The following is a 10,118-nucleotide window of genomic DNA, read 5'->3' as shown; positions in this document are numbered from 1 at the left end:
GGGAAGCTGGATGACAGGGTGCAATCTAGGTTGTGGGTTCATGCAGTGGCTCACCAGAGCCTCCATGAACACTCCTGGGGGCAGGCCCTGTCTGTGCATACTGGTGGAGGGTTCTTTGAGGGCTTTCTAGCATGTTACACCCCAGAGCAAGAGAGGAACGAGACTGGGGAGAGAGAGGCCACAGCTCTACCTCTGTTCCACGTGGAACCCTGGAAGGGGTGGCAACCCATGATGGAGATGATCCAATAAATGATGGGAGGGGAGAGGAGCAAGCAAGAGGAAAAGAAACTTGGAAGAAAAGGCACAGTAATGCTTGGGGCCTCTAGGGAAGATGTAGATCGGGGTGGGGTCTCTGGGCAAGGATGGGGTAGATGGCAGGTCCAGGTACAATGAATAAGTCTCACACAGAACAATTCACCAAATTCAGACTATGAGAAAGAAATATCAGTAAAGGAGTGAATCACTTTTTGACTAGCCAGTGAGTCTTTTAGGGAAGAGGGCCCAGCACCCTGTCACCAGGCATGTTGGCATGGAGGTCTGGCCGAGAGCCAGGGCACCAGGAAAAAACATTTAGGTCTCTTTTGGAGTAACAAGCTGGAGCAGCCTGTCCTGGATCTCTTTGGTCCTCACTCCGTAGATGATGGGGTTTAGCATGGGGGGCACCAGGAGATAAATGCTGGCAAAGAGAACGTGGAAATGCAGGGGTATATTGAGGCCAAACAGGATTAAGAGAGAGGAGAACACATCTGGAGTGTAAAAGGCTAAGATGACACAGAGATGGGAAGTGCAGGTCCCAAAGGTTTTGAGCCGGGCATCCTTTGTGGGGAGGCGGAAGATGGCCCTAAGGATCTGGGTGTAGGAAATGACAATAAAAATCACATACAGACCAAAACTACAGACTAGCTCAAAGAGGCCGTAGTAGCTACTGACACGGATGTCGACACAGGCCTGCTACACAACAGACATGTGCTCACAGTGCGTGTAGGGGATGATGTTGGTTCTGCAATATGGCCAGTGCCTTGCCAGAAAGGGATAGGGCAGTGCAAGTATGGCACCTCGTAGCACCACAACCAGGCTGATATTGGTCATCACGGGGTTATTCAGAATGGTGGAATGTCTCAGGGGATGGCAGATGGCCACGTAGCGATCCAAAGCCATGGACACCAATATCCCAGACTCAATCCCCGAGAAGGAATGAACAAAGTACAACTGGGTGAGGCAGGCACTGAAATCGATCTCTCTGGAAATGAACCAGAAATTGCTCAGTATTGTGGGTAGTGTAGATGTGGACAGGACCAGGTCGGTGATGCTCAGCATGCAGAGGAAATAGTACATGGGCTCATGGAGGCTTGGGTCCATCTTCACGATGAACAGGATGGTGAGGTTCCCCAAGATAGTGATAACGTACATGGTGCAGAAGGGGATGGAGATCCAGACATGGGCTGACTCCAGGCCAGGGATGCCCAGCAGGATGAAGGTGGAGGGGCTGTCGAAGTGGGTTGTGTTGCAATCTGACATGGCATAATGGAAAACGTGTCCAACACTGATGCAGAAGGCTGTCTTCTGTATATACCTTATGATCCCTGGTTAACCTGCATAATACCAGGACCAATGATCACAGTACAAATGCCTGAAATGACAGAGAAAGATAGTATATGGCACGGCACGGTATGCACTGATGGGGACTATTTTCATGGTGAAGTGGATTGGTTGCTGTTCACACACTGGAAAGCATTTTCATTATTCGGAGAAATGAATTATGAAGCAATGACCCTACTACTGGCAATTCCACAGTTTATTCTGTTCCCTGTGTCACTAATGTCTACAGCTCTTGCTGTGAGAAACCTTGAAAGGGAACAGCAGGAAACACACCTCTGGGAGAACACAAGGTCCTCACTGCTATCAGCACCCCCGCTCATTCATACTGGTGGTGGAAGGAAAGCTCATGTCTGGCTTTATGAGCAGCAGTCCCATTTCAGGCACACACGTCTGAGTAAGTCTGCATCCCATTCCTCCAGCATCCAAACAGAAGGACTCTCAAAATCAAGCACAGTCATCCAAACTGACAAAACTCAGTGAATGTTGAACGAGGCTGAACCAATTTGAGCCAGAATCATGGATCCATGGAACAGTGGAACTGAAAGGGACCTTGAGAGATCATCAAATCCAGTTACCTGACCTCATGGCAGGACCAAGCTCTGTGTAGATCAGGGCTACTCAACACGCGGCCCATGGGTTTATGCTGGGCTCAACTCATGGCCCAAGGGTTGGCGCTAAAACAAAAAAATAGTCAATATCTCTGTTGAGATGCATTTTAGCAGTTAAATTCCTGGACTGTCATTGCTTATTCAAAGTGCTGTCATGGGGTGGATATTGGGAACTATTGCATTTTATTAATATCAGCAGAACTGACTTGAATGCGGTCTGTGTGTGGTGTAGTCTTGCCTTAGTCTTTGTATTCATTCCCGTCGGTGTGAAAGAAGCTATTTGCATATATTTGCATGTACATCCAACCACACTTAAGCTGTAGCCCTCAAATAGGCACCACATTTCAGGAAAGATGTGGAGAAATTGGAGAGGGTCCAGAGAAGAGCAACGAGAATGATGAAAGGTCTAGAGAACATGACCTATGAGGGAAGGCTGAAGGAATTGGGTTTGTTTAGTTTAGAAAAGAGAAGATTCCCATCTAGCCACTTTGCTATGCTTGCATCTGTAGTTTTGTTTTGATAATAAAAGTTTATTTTCTTTTATTTACTTAATTAACCAGTACTGGCTGATTGCTGTGTCCTGAAAGGTTGGTCTGTGGGATGCCTCTGTTTTTCCCAACTCCAAATAAAACAGAGGTTGGGGCAGGGGAGAGGTTTACCTCAGGGAGGTGATGATCTCAAGTGATCTCTTCCATTGTTTTCTTTGAATTACTTGGGTGGTGGCCACGGATTTCCCCAAACCCGGGTATTAGGATTTTGGGGGTAGTTTCTGTACCAAAGCCTGCAGAGACAAGATTTTGGGATGCTCTGGCGGGCCCTTACTTCTGCATTTGTTGTGCCAGCATGGGGTACAGCCTTCAAACAATGGGACGTAACTGTCTAGAAAGGAGCCCTGTTGAAAGGGAGACCGACTGCAGCATCTTCCATTTTCTCTGTAGTGTCGACATGGCCTTACGGATGCACAGAATCATATGAAATATCAGGAGGCTTTGAGGGCAAAACCCCTCTTCTTCAGAGGAGCACGTGGGTTGTGCCCAGGAAAGCTCAGGACACTCTGGATGGTTTGGTTAGTCTCTAAGGCAGGGCTCTCCAGCCTTTGTAAGCACGAGATCGCTTTTTGAATGTAAGTGCAATCCAGGATCTACCTCACCCCCAAACACCCCTGCCCCCCCTCCTTCCCACCCCTTCTCTGAGGCCCTGCCCCTGCTCACTAAGTCCCCCCCCGTCCTCCCTCTCTTTCACCAGGCAGGGGCAGAGGGGTGGGGCGCAGGCTCTGGTCTTGGGCTAAGGGATTGGGAGTGTGGGAGAGGCTCTGAGCTGAGCCTGAGGCAGGGAGTTGGGGAGCAGGAAGAGGTTCAGGGTACAGGCTCCATAAGGGTTTGGGTCCAGGGGGCTGAGGGCTAGGGCAGGGGGTTGGGGTGTAGGAGGGGGTTCATGCCTGAAACAGGGGTTCAGAGCTGGCTTCAGCTGGGCACTGCTTACATTGGTGGCTCCTGGGTGGTGGGTCGGGGGGCTACAGCAGGCTCACCTCTGTCCTGGCCCCTCACCTCTCTCCGAAGCAGCCAGCAAACTCCCTCCATCCCAAGCCCTGTTGTGTGCCCTGCCCCCGTTTGGTGGAGATAGGATACGGGTGGGAGAGAGGCACCCTGAGATCAGCACCCTCCTCCCCCTCCCCTGCCCTGCACAGCAAGTGGGAGGTTCCCGGGGATGCGGGTGGGGGGCAGTGCCAAGGCAAAGGGCAGGAGCAGTGTGGGGAGAAGCAGCGGAAGAGCTGGCACTTGACAGCCTCTTGGCCAAACCAGTGAGAATCCCCTGCCAGAGGCGCCAAGATCCACCAGTAGATCCCGATCGCCTGGGGGTGACCACTGCTCGATGCCCAGAGGGCAGCGTTACATGTCTGTAACGTCGCCATTTGATCCTTACTGGGGGTGACCACTGCTCTAAGGTGCCATGGGACAGTCATTTTTCTGTAGCGAACGCATCTCTTATATCTGTGTCACCTCGCACACTGTGTGTTGGTCGCAGTGCAAAGGGGTCAGTCTCAGCTCAGGAACACGAGTGGGTGAACAGGCACTTTCCTTCCAAGCAGTGGGGCACTGGGCATCACAGCCATACTGGATGGGACCAGGGCAGGGCAGCTGCAGGGGAGTTGGCTGAGGAGCTGGGGGTGTTTTGGCTACAGCACCTCCCTTGGGGGCTCAGGCAGTGGCTAGCTGAACATGCATGAACACCGCTGGGCACGGGGCCTGTCTGCGGATGTCGGGCTGAGGCAGCCTGGGGGCTTTGCTGCTTTTCACTGCACAGTGCACGAGGGGATCCATACTGGGGAGACCGAGGGATCAGCTCTGCCTCTGTTGCACGTGGAGCCTGGAGGGGGAACTCGTCACAGAGGGGACCCAGCGAGAGATGGGGGAGGAGAGGAGCAAACGGGAGGGAAGGACGCCTAGAGGAAAAGGCAGAGAACTGCCAGGGCCGGAGGGTAGAGGCAGGGCAGGAGCAGCTCCTGTGGGAAAGAGGCAGGGCAGAAGGAGGGTTCTTGGGTGCCCAGGTACACTGCGATGCGCAGTTCATACGCTGGCAGCCGTAGGAGGGGACGAGTTGCACCCCGACCGACTGCCCAGCACGTTCCAATGAGACATAGAGACCAGGAACGGATCTGATCTCGCCTGGGCTTCCAGTCAGCAGGGCCAACCCTAGGGGGGCTGGAGCCCCATGCAGCCCAGCACCGGGGGCAGGAGGAGCTGTGGGGTGAGGGGCTCCCACTGGGCTGGACCAGACAGTCTGGACGCCATTTCCTGCAATGGAGCCTGGTCCAGAGGAGTGGGAAAGCAGGAGCGGGGCTGGAAGGGGGCGCGGGCTGGCCAGGTGGCTGCACAGCCGGCTAGAGAGAAGTGATGCTTTTCAGGGGAATGTGACCCCCCCCCCATGCTTTATGAAAGGGACGTATGGACACGAATGTACGTAACTCAACGGTGCTTTGAGAGAATCATTGTGTGTAACCCGTCCATCGGCATGTCATGACCCGCTGGGTCTGTTGCTCTTACTTCGATGTCGGCATCCATGTGGTGTGTAAAATTAGACACATGGGCTACGTCTAGACTGGCATGATTTTCCGGAAATGCTTTTAACGGAAAAGTTTTCCATTAAAAGCATTTTCGGAAAAGAGCATCTAGATTGGCACGGACGCTTTTCTGCAAATGTGCTTTTTGCGGAAAAGCATCCCTGGCCAATCTAGACGCGCTTTTCCGCAAAAAAGCCCCGATCGCCATTTTTGCGATCGGGGCTTTTTTGCGCAAAACAAATCTGAGCTGTCTACACTGGCCTTTTTGCGCAAAAGTTTTGCGCAAAAGGGACTTTTACCCGAACGGGAGCAGCATAGGATTTCCGCAAAAAGCACTGATTTCTTACAGTAGGACGTCAGTGCTTTTGCGGAAATTCAAGCGGTCAGTGTAGACAGCTGGCAAGTTTTTCCAGAAAAGCTGCTGATTTTCCAGAAAAACTGGCCAGTCTAGACACAGCCATGGAGTGGGGAATACGCTGTGGGTTTAAACATGTGAACGAGAGACATGGAGTCTTGATGAGGAGCTCTTAAACGATCCCTTTTGTCCTTAGGGCTGAGCAGTGGGTGCTCAGGAGGGCCCCAATCCCTTAACAAAGGAATAGGAAAGCAGCGGCCTGGGTCTTTTGGCTGGGCGCACCTGAAGAACGGAGCTGAAGACCCTGGGTGTAGGGGGAGAGGCCTGGTTTGGGGGGGCGGCTGGGGAAGAGGTTGGAGGGTGAGTGTGAGGAGTTTGCTCTGAGGTGTCAGTGTCGAATTAGCCAAGCGGTTTTGTTTCTTCTGATTTGTTACCGACTCTGCTCGGCCTGTTCTCACTTATCACCATGTCAACCCCACTGCTGGTATTTAATACAGTCACTCGTGTTTCCTACCAAGCCCAGTGTAAATGATTGTTACCTGGGAGGGGGGGTGGGAACCAGTGGGCACATTCCCCCGTTCACTGCTAGAGGGGGCTGACCCAAGTCATTCGTTGGGGTTTGATCCTGTCTGGGGATCTGCCCTCTCCTTGGACATGAAGAGGTTCAGTGTCTGTGCTGCTTCTTGGGGGCGGGAGCAGGGACCTCAGCTCGGGGCCTCGGCTGGGTGTGACCATGGAGCTGGCCCAGCAGGACTGGGCGGTGAGGAGCCCCAGAGAGAGGGAAGGCGAGTGGCAGTGGCTGTGTCAGCACTCTGGGAAGCCCCCCAGGGGGTCACCTGTTACTGCTCCCCCATCCCAGGATTGATGCTGAAAGCCCTTATAATTGGCAGCACGAGCTTATTTGGACTCTCTTCCCTTCTCCTCTATCCCCTCTGATGCTAAATAGTCTTCCATAAGTGTCACAGCCTCCATGAGGGTGTTGGAGTGATGACACCACATCCATCGTTGTCCTTCAGTTGGGAGGATTTCACAAATTGTTCTAAGATTACGGTCTCCACCAGCTGGGCCACAGAATGCTGCTCAGGCTCTAGCCAGTGCCACCCAAGTTCTTTGAGGTGCTGGGCTACGACCCTGGGCCGAGTCCTCGGGCGGTAGCACTCTTGGCAGAACCACTGCCGAAATGCCTTGGGGGTGATGCCCGTCTGGTCTGTGATTGCCTCCTTAACTCTATGGTAGTTCAAGGCGTCTTTCCTGTCCAGACTTCTATAAGCCAATTGGGCAGGACCCATCAAGTATGGGGCCAAAATAGTAGCCCTCTGTTCTTTAGGCCAACACAATGCGGTTGCCATCTGCTCAAAGGTTTCCAAGAACACTTCTGGCTCATCACTGAGTCCCATCTTTGTTAAGCAGATTGGTGGTTGTACCACAGTTTTGGCCCTCCCTCCCCTCCCGGGATGGGGTTAGGGCCCCTGCGAGTCATGGTCATCCACTGTTGGAACCATCGATCATGCTGTACCTGTTGCTGCTCGGTGAACTTCTGTAGCAGCTGCCTCTGCTGTTCTTGGTTTTGAATCAAGTCGCTAACTGTTGCAATATCAGGGCCTGCTGGCGTTGGTTCGCCGCCATCCATTCAAGTATTTCGGAAGTCTCCATCTTAGTGCTGCAGATCACCATCTCCACGTAATTGTACGTTGCCCCCCTACGAACCGGGGAGGGAGGTCACTGTACCCACATTCTCCACCATGTGTGGAGGGTCACCTGGAAGATCCTCTCCTCAAGGGGGTCAGGTCTGGGACGGTACCCACTTTACTGTAGCCCAGGGGTGGGGAGAAACTCGGCACCGTGGGTCCAATGCCCGTTCACCAGAGCCCTCTGCCCCTCGGGCACACTCGAGTCAATAAGGAAATCTGCTTTGGGCAGTTCAATCCTTTTCCCCTAAACCCTCTGGGTCCTTAGTCCAGCTCTATACACCCAACGTGAATAACATGGATCAAATCTCATTCTACGGTAAGTGGTGTCCAGGTCCCAGTGCAGGGTCCTTAAGGTAGAGACTGGAGTTGCTACCCATTTGATGGGGGCAGTCCCTGAAACTGGCCAACCCCTCCAGGCTCTAACCCACCCTGGATCTCTTCCCACCCGCACCGAGCCTCACCAATTCGAAGCGTGTCCTTAAACATCCTCTCCCCTGGCCTGGTTAGGGCAGCTTCCCAGTATCAGGACTGGTCCAGTTCTCTGGGACTTTAACTCGCTGCAGGCCACACTCGGCAGGTTTATCCTCAACCAGAGTGGGAGGGATGCTCCTCCTCTCTGGCGGGGTTGCTCCTCTCTGTCTGCTCTTCCTCCTCCCCCTTGCTCTCACTGCCACTGGCATTTAAAGAGCCTGGTGTTCAGCATGAGCATGCACTGGAGTGGCATGGGGGCGGGGCCAGGCCTCTGCACCACTCAGATGCGGCGCTGATCGGGAGACGGGGCTCTCCGCGCTGTCACAATATTTCTTGTGCAAAATGGGCTCAGTGTAGACATAGCCTTAGTGTTTCAAAAGAACTAACTCCCAAAAACTGAGGGAAATTAGCAACAAAATTGAGTGGGAGGAAAAAATAGAGAAAAAAAGGGAATAAACTTGGGCATTCTTTAAGAAGCAATTCATGGAGAGCTAACAGGCCACAGTTCTACTAGTTGGGACAAAACCAGGTTCAGTTCCAAAGTTCAGGCAACAATTTGTGGGGAAAAACAATCAAAACTAAATCAGGAAAAGGGACATTTCATAGCATAAATACGGAGGGGAAGTATGGAAATTGTTAAGAGATGTTAAAACTGTGAGGGTGAAACCCAAGCCTGGAGGGCTTAGGATGCAAATATGGATGTTATTTCATGTTTTAATAAAAGAAATACTGGAGAAGGAGTTGGCAAATCTTAGGGGGAGAAAGGAAATCCCTCGGTGTTGCAGAAATCGTAGGTATGTGGAAGGAATAGCTTTGGAAAGTAGCAAAGGGCTTACTCGTGTCAGTGGAGGTGTGGAAATACTATTGAGCCGCTTGCACTCACAGAGGATGCTAAACATCGTGTAGGAGAATGGCAGGGTTACGAGCTGATTACTCAGACATGTCTGACTGGGCACCAGAAGTCGGCAATCAGGTGGCAGCAGAGCCAAAACAGCAGATGTGGGGCTGTGCGGTGTTAAAGGGAAAATGTGAAAAACAAAGATGCCACTTTTTAAAAGATTTGACTCAGGTTAGAAACCATAGTAACTCTGGTGTTGGAGCTCTTCCAAACGTGCAGGAACAGAATCAACGCCCCTTACCGACGTTTGGAGGCGAGGCAATAGAGCGCTATTTCTCTGGGGCACTGAATGTAGTGAGACAAAATCCCCCAGAACATAACAACTCTACACTATCAGCAGAGCACCTATGACATGGGGAGCAGGGTTACAAGCAAATCATATTGGAAGGTGAGCCACATTTTACATCTTGATCAGGGATTTTGTATGTTAATGGATACAAAATAGAGTGGAGCCCCCGCCAATACTTTCCAAATACAGAATACATTTTTAAAGTCAATCTGCTAATTGGTTTAGGAATGAATGCATGTGGTCTTTCTTCCGTACAATTACTTCTTCCTTATATGGGTCCCCTTGGCCACCCCTAAATCCTCATCCAAAACAGGGTACTTCACTGATGAAAGATGAGATCTAAGGGCGAAGGAATGTGGTTTTGCACACAGAGTTAATCTGCCGCTACTTTTGGAGTGAACATCGCAATTTTCCTTTTTTGGGAAGCAGTGACAGTGATGAACGGTGGGGCTATACTGCAAATGCTTAATCAGGAACAGCTGCAAGGTCAATCCCCCAAACTGGTGGCTTTGTCTTACAATGAACCTTCCCGAGCCAGTAACAAAACATATGGAAGTCCACACTGGTTATCAAGAAGCCAAAATACAATTCCCTTTAAGCATTCCAGTCATTGGTTCACAAAAAGACAACCAAGTCTACATAGCGAGAGTTATTCAAAACTTTATTCACCATAAATAAAGATCTCCCAGCCCCAAGAAGTCAAATACACTGCCCAACGACTATTTCACATCTTAGCCAAATAGATTCATACAAACAATTCTTATTAACTAAGCTAGAATTCATTTCAAAATAAAAAACAGTTATTGCAGTTAAAAGATAAATGTATAGAAACAGATGAGAATCAGGTCCTTAGGTCAGTTTCATAGATGAACTGGGGAGGCTGCTGATTAGTAGAAATCCTTCTGCACTTAATGGAAAACAAAATGATCCAACAAGCGGCCCATCTCCAGTGTTTATGCAATTTCTTCCATAAGACTTGCATGGATCATCCATAATAGTCCTCTCTCTTGAGACTTGAACTTTCTTTGACATAATTTAAGCACATCTGAAATTATAAGGATAAGGCCCCAAAGTCCTTTTGTAACTGAATTTCATCAGATTTGCCTTGTGTCGGCAACTGATCAAAGCAGGGATTTCTTTGGTGAA

The 10,118-nt window shown here is 50.8% G+C and overlaps 1 pseudogene; it reads right to left on the bottom strand.

The window, feature by feature from the left end:
• Positions 1-570: 570 nt before the first annotated feature.
• LOC149526151 (olfactory receptor 52E4-like) lies at positions 571-1,518 on the bottom strand (annotated as a pseudogene).
• Between the last annotated feature and the right edge of the window lie 8,600 nt (positions 1,519-10,118).

The sequence above is a fragment of the Pelodiscus sinensis genome, chromosome 1 (genome assembly GCF_052426305.1).
Source record: "Pelodiscus sinensis isolate ZL-2025 chromosome 1, ASM5242630v1, whole genome shotgun sequence".
NCBI classification, from domain to species: Eukaryota; Metazoa; Chordata; order Testudines; family Trionychidae; genus Pelodiscus; species Pelodiscus sinensis.
The sequence above is the reverse complement of the archived record's forward strand: the minus strand, read 5'-3'. Positions and strand labels throughout refer to the sequence as shown.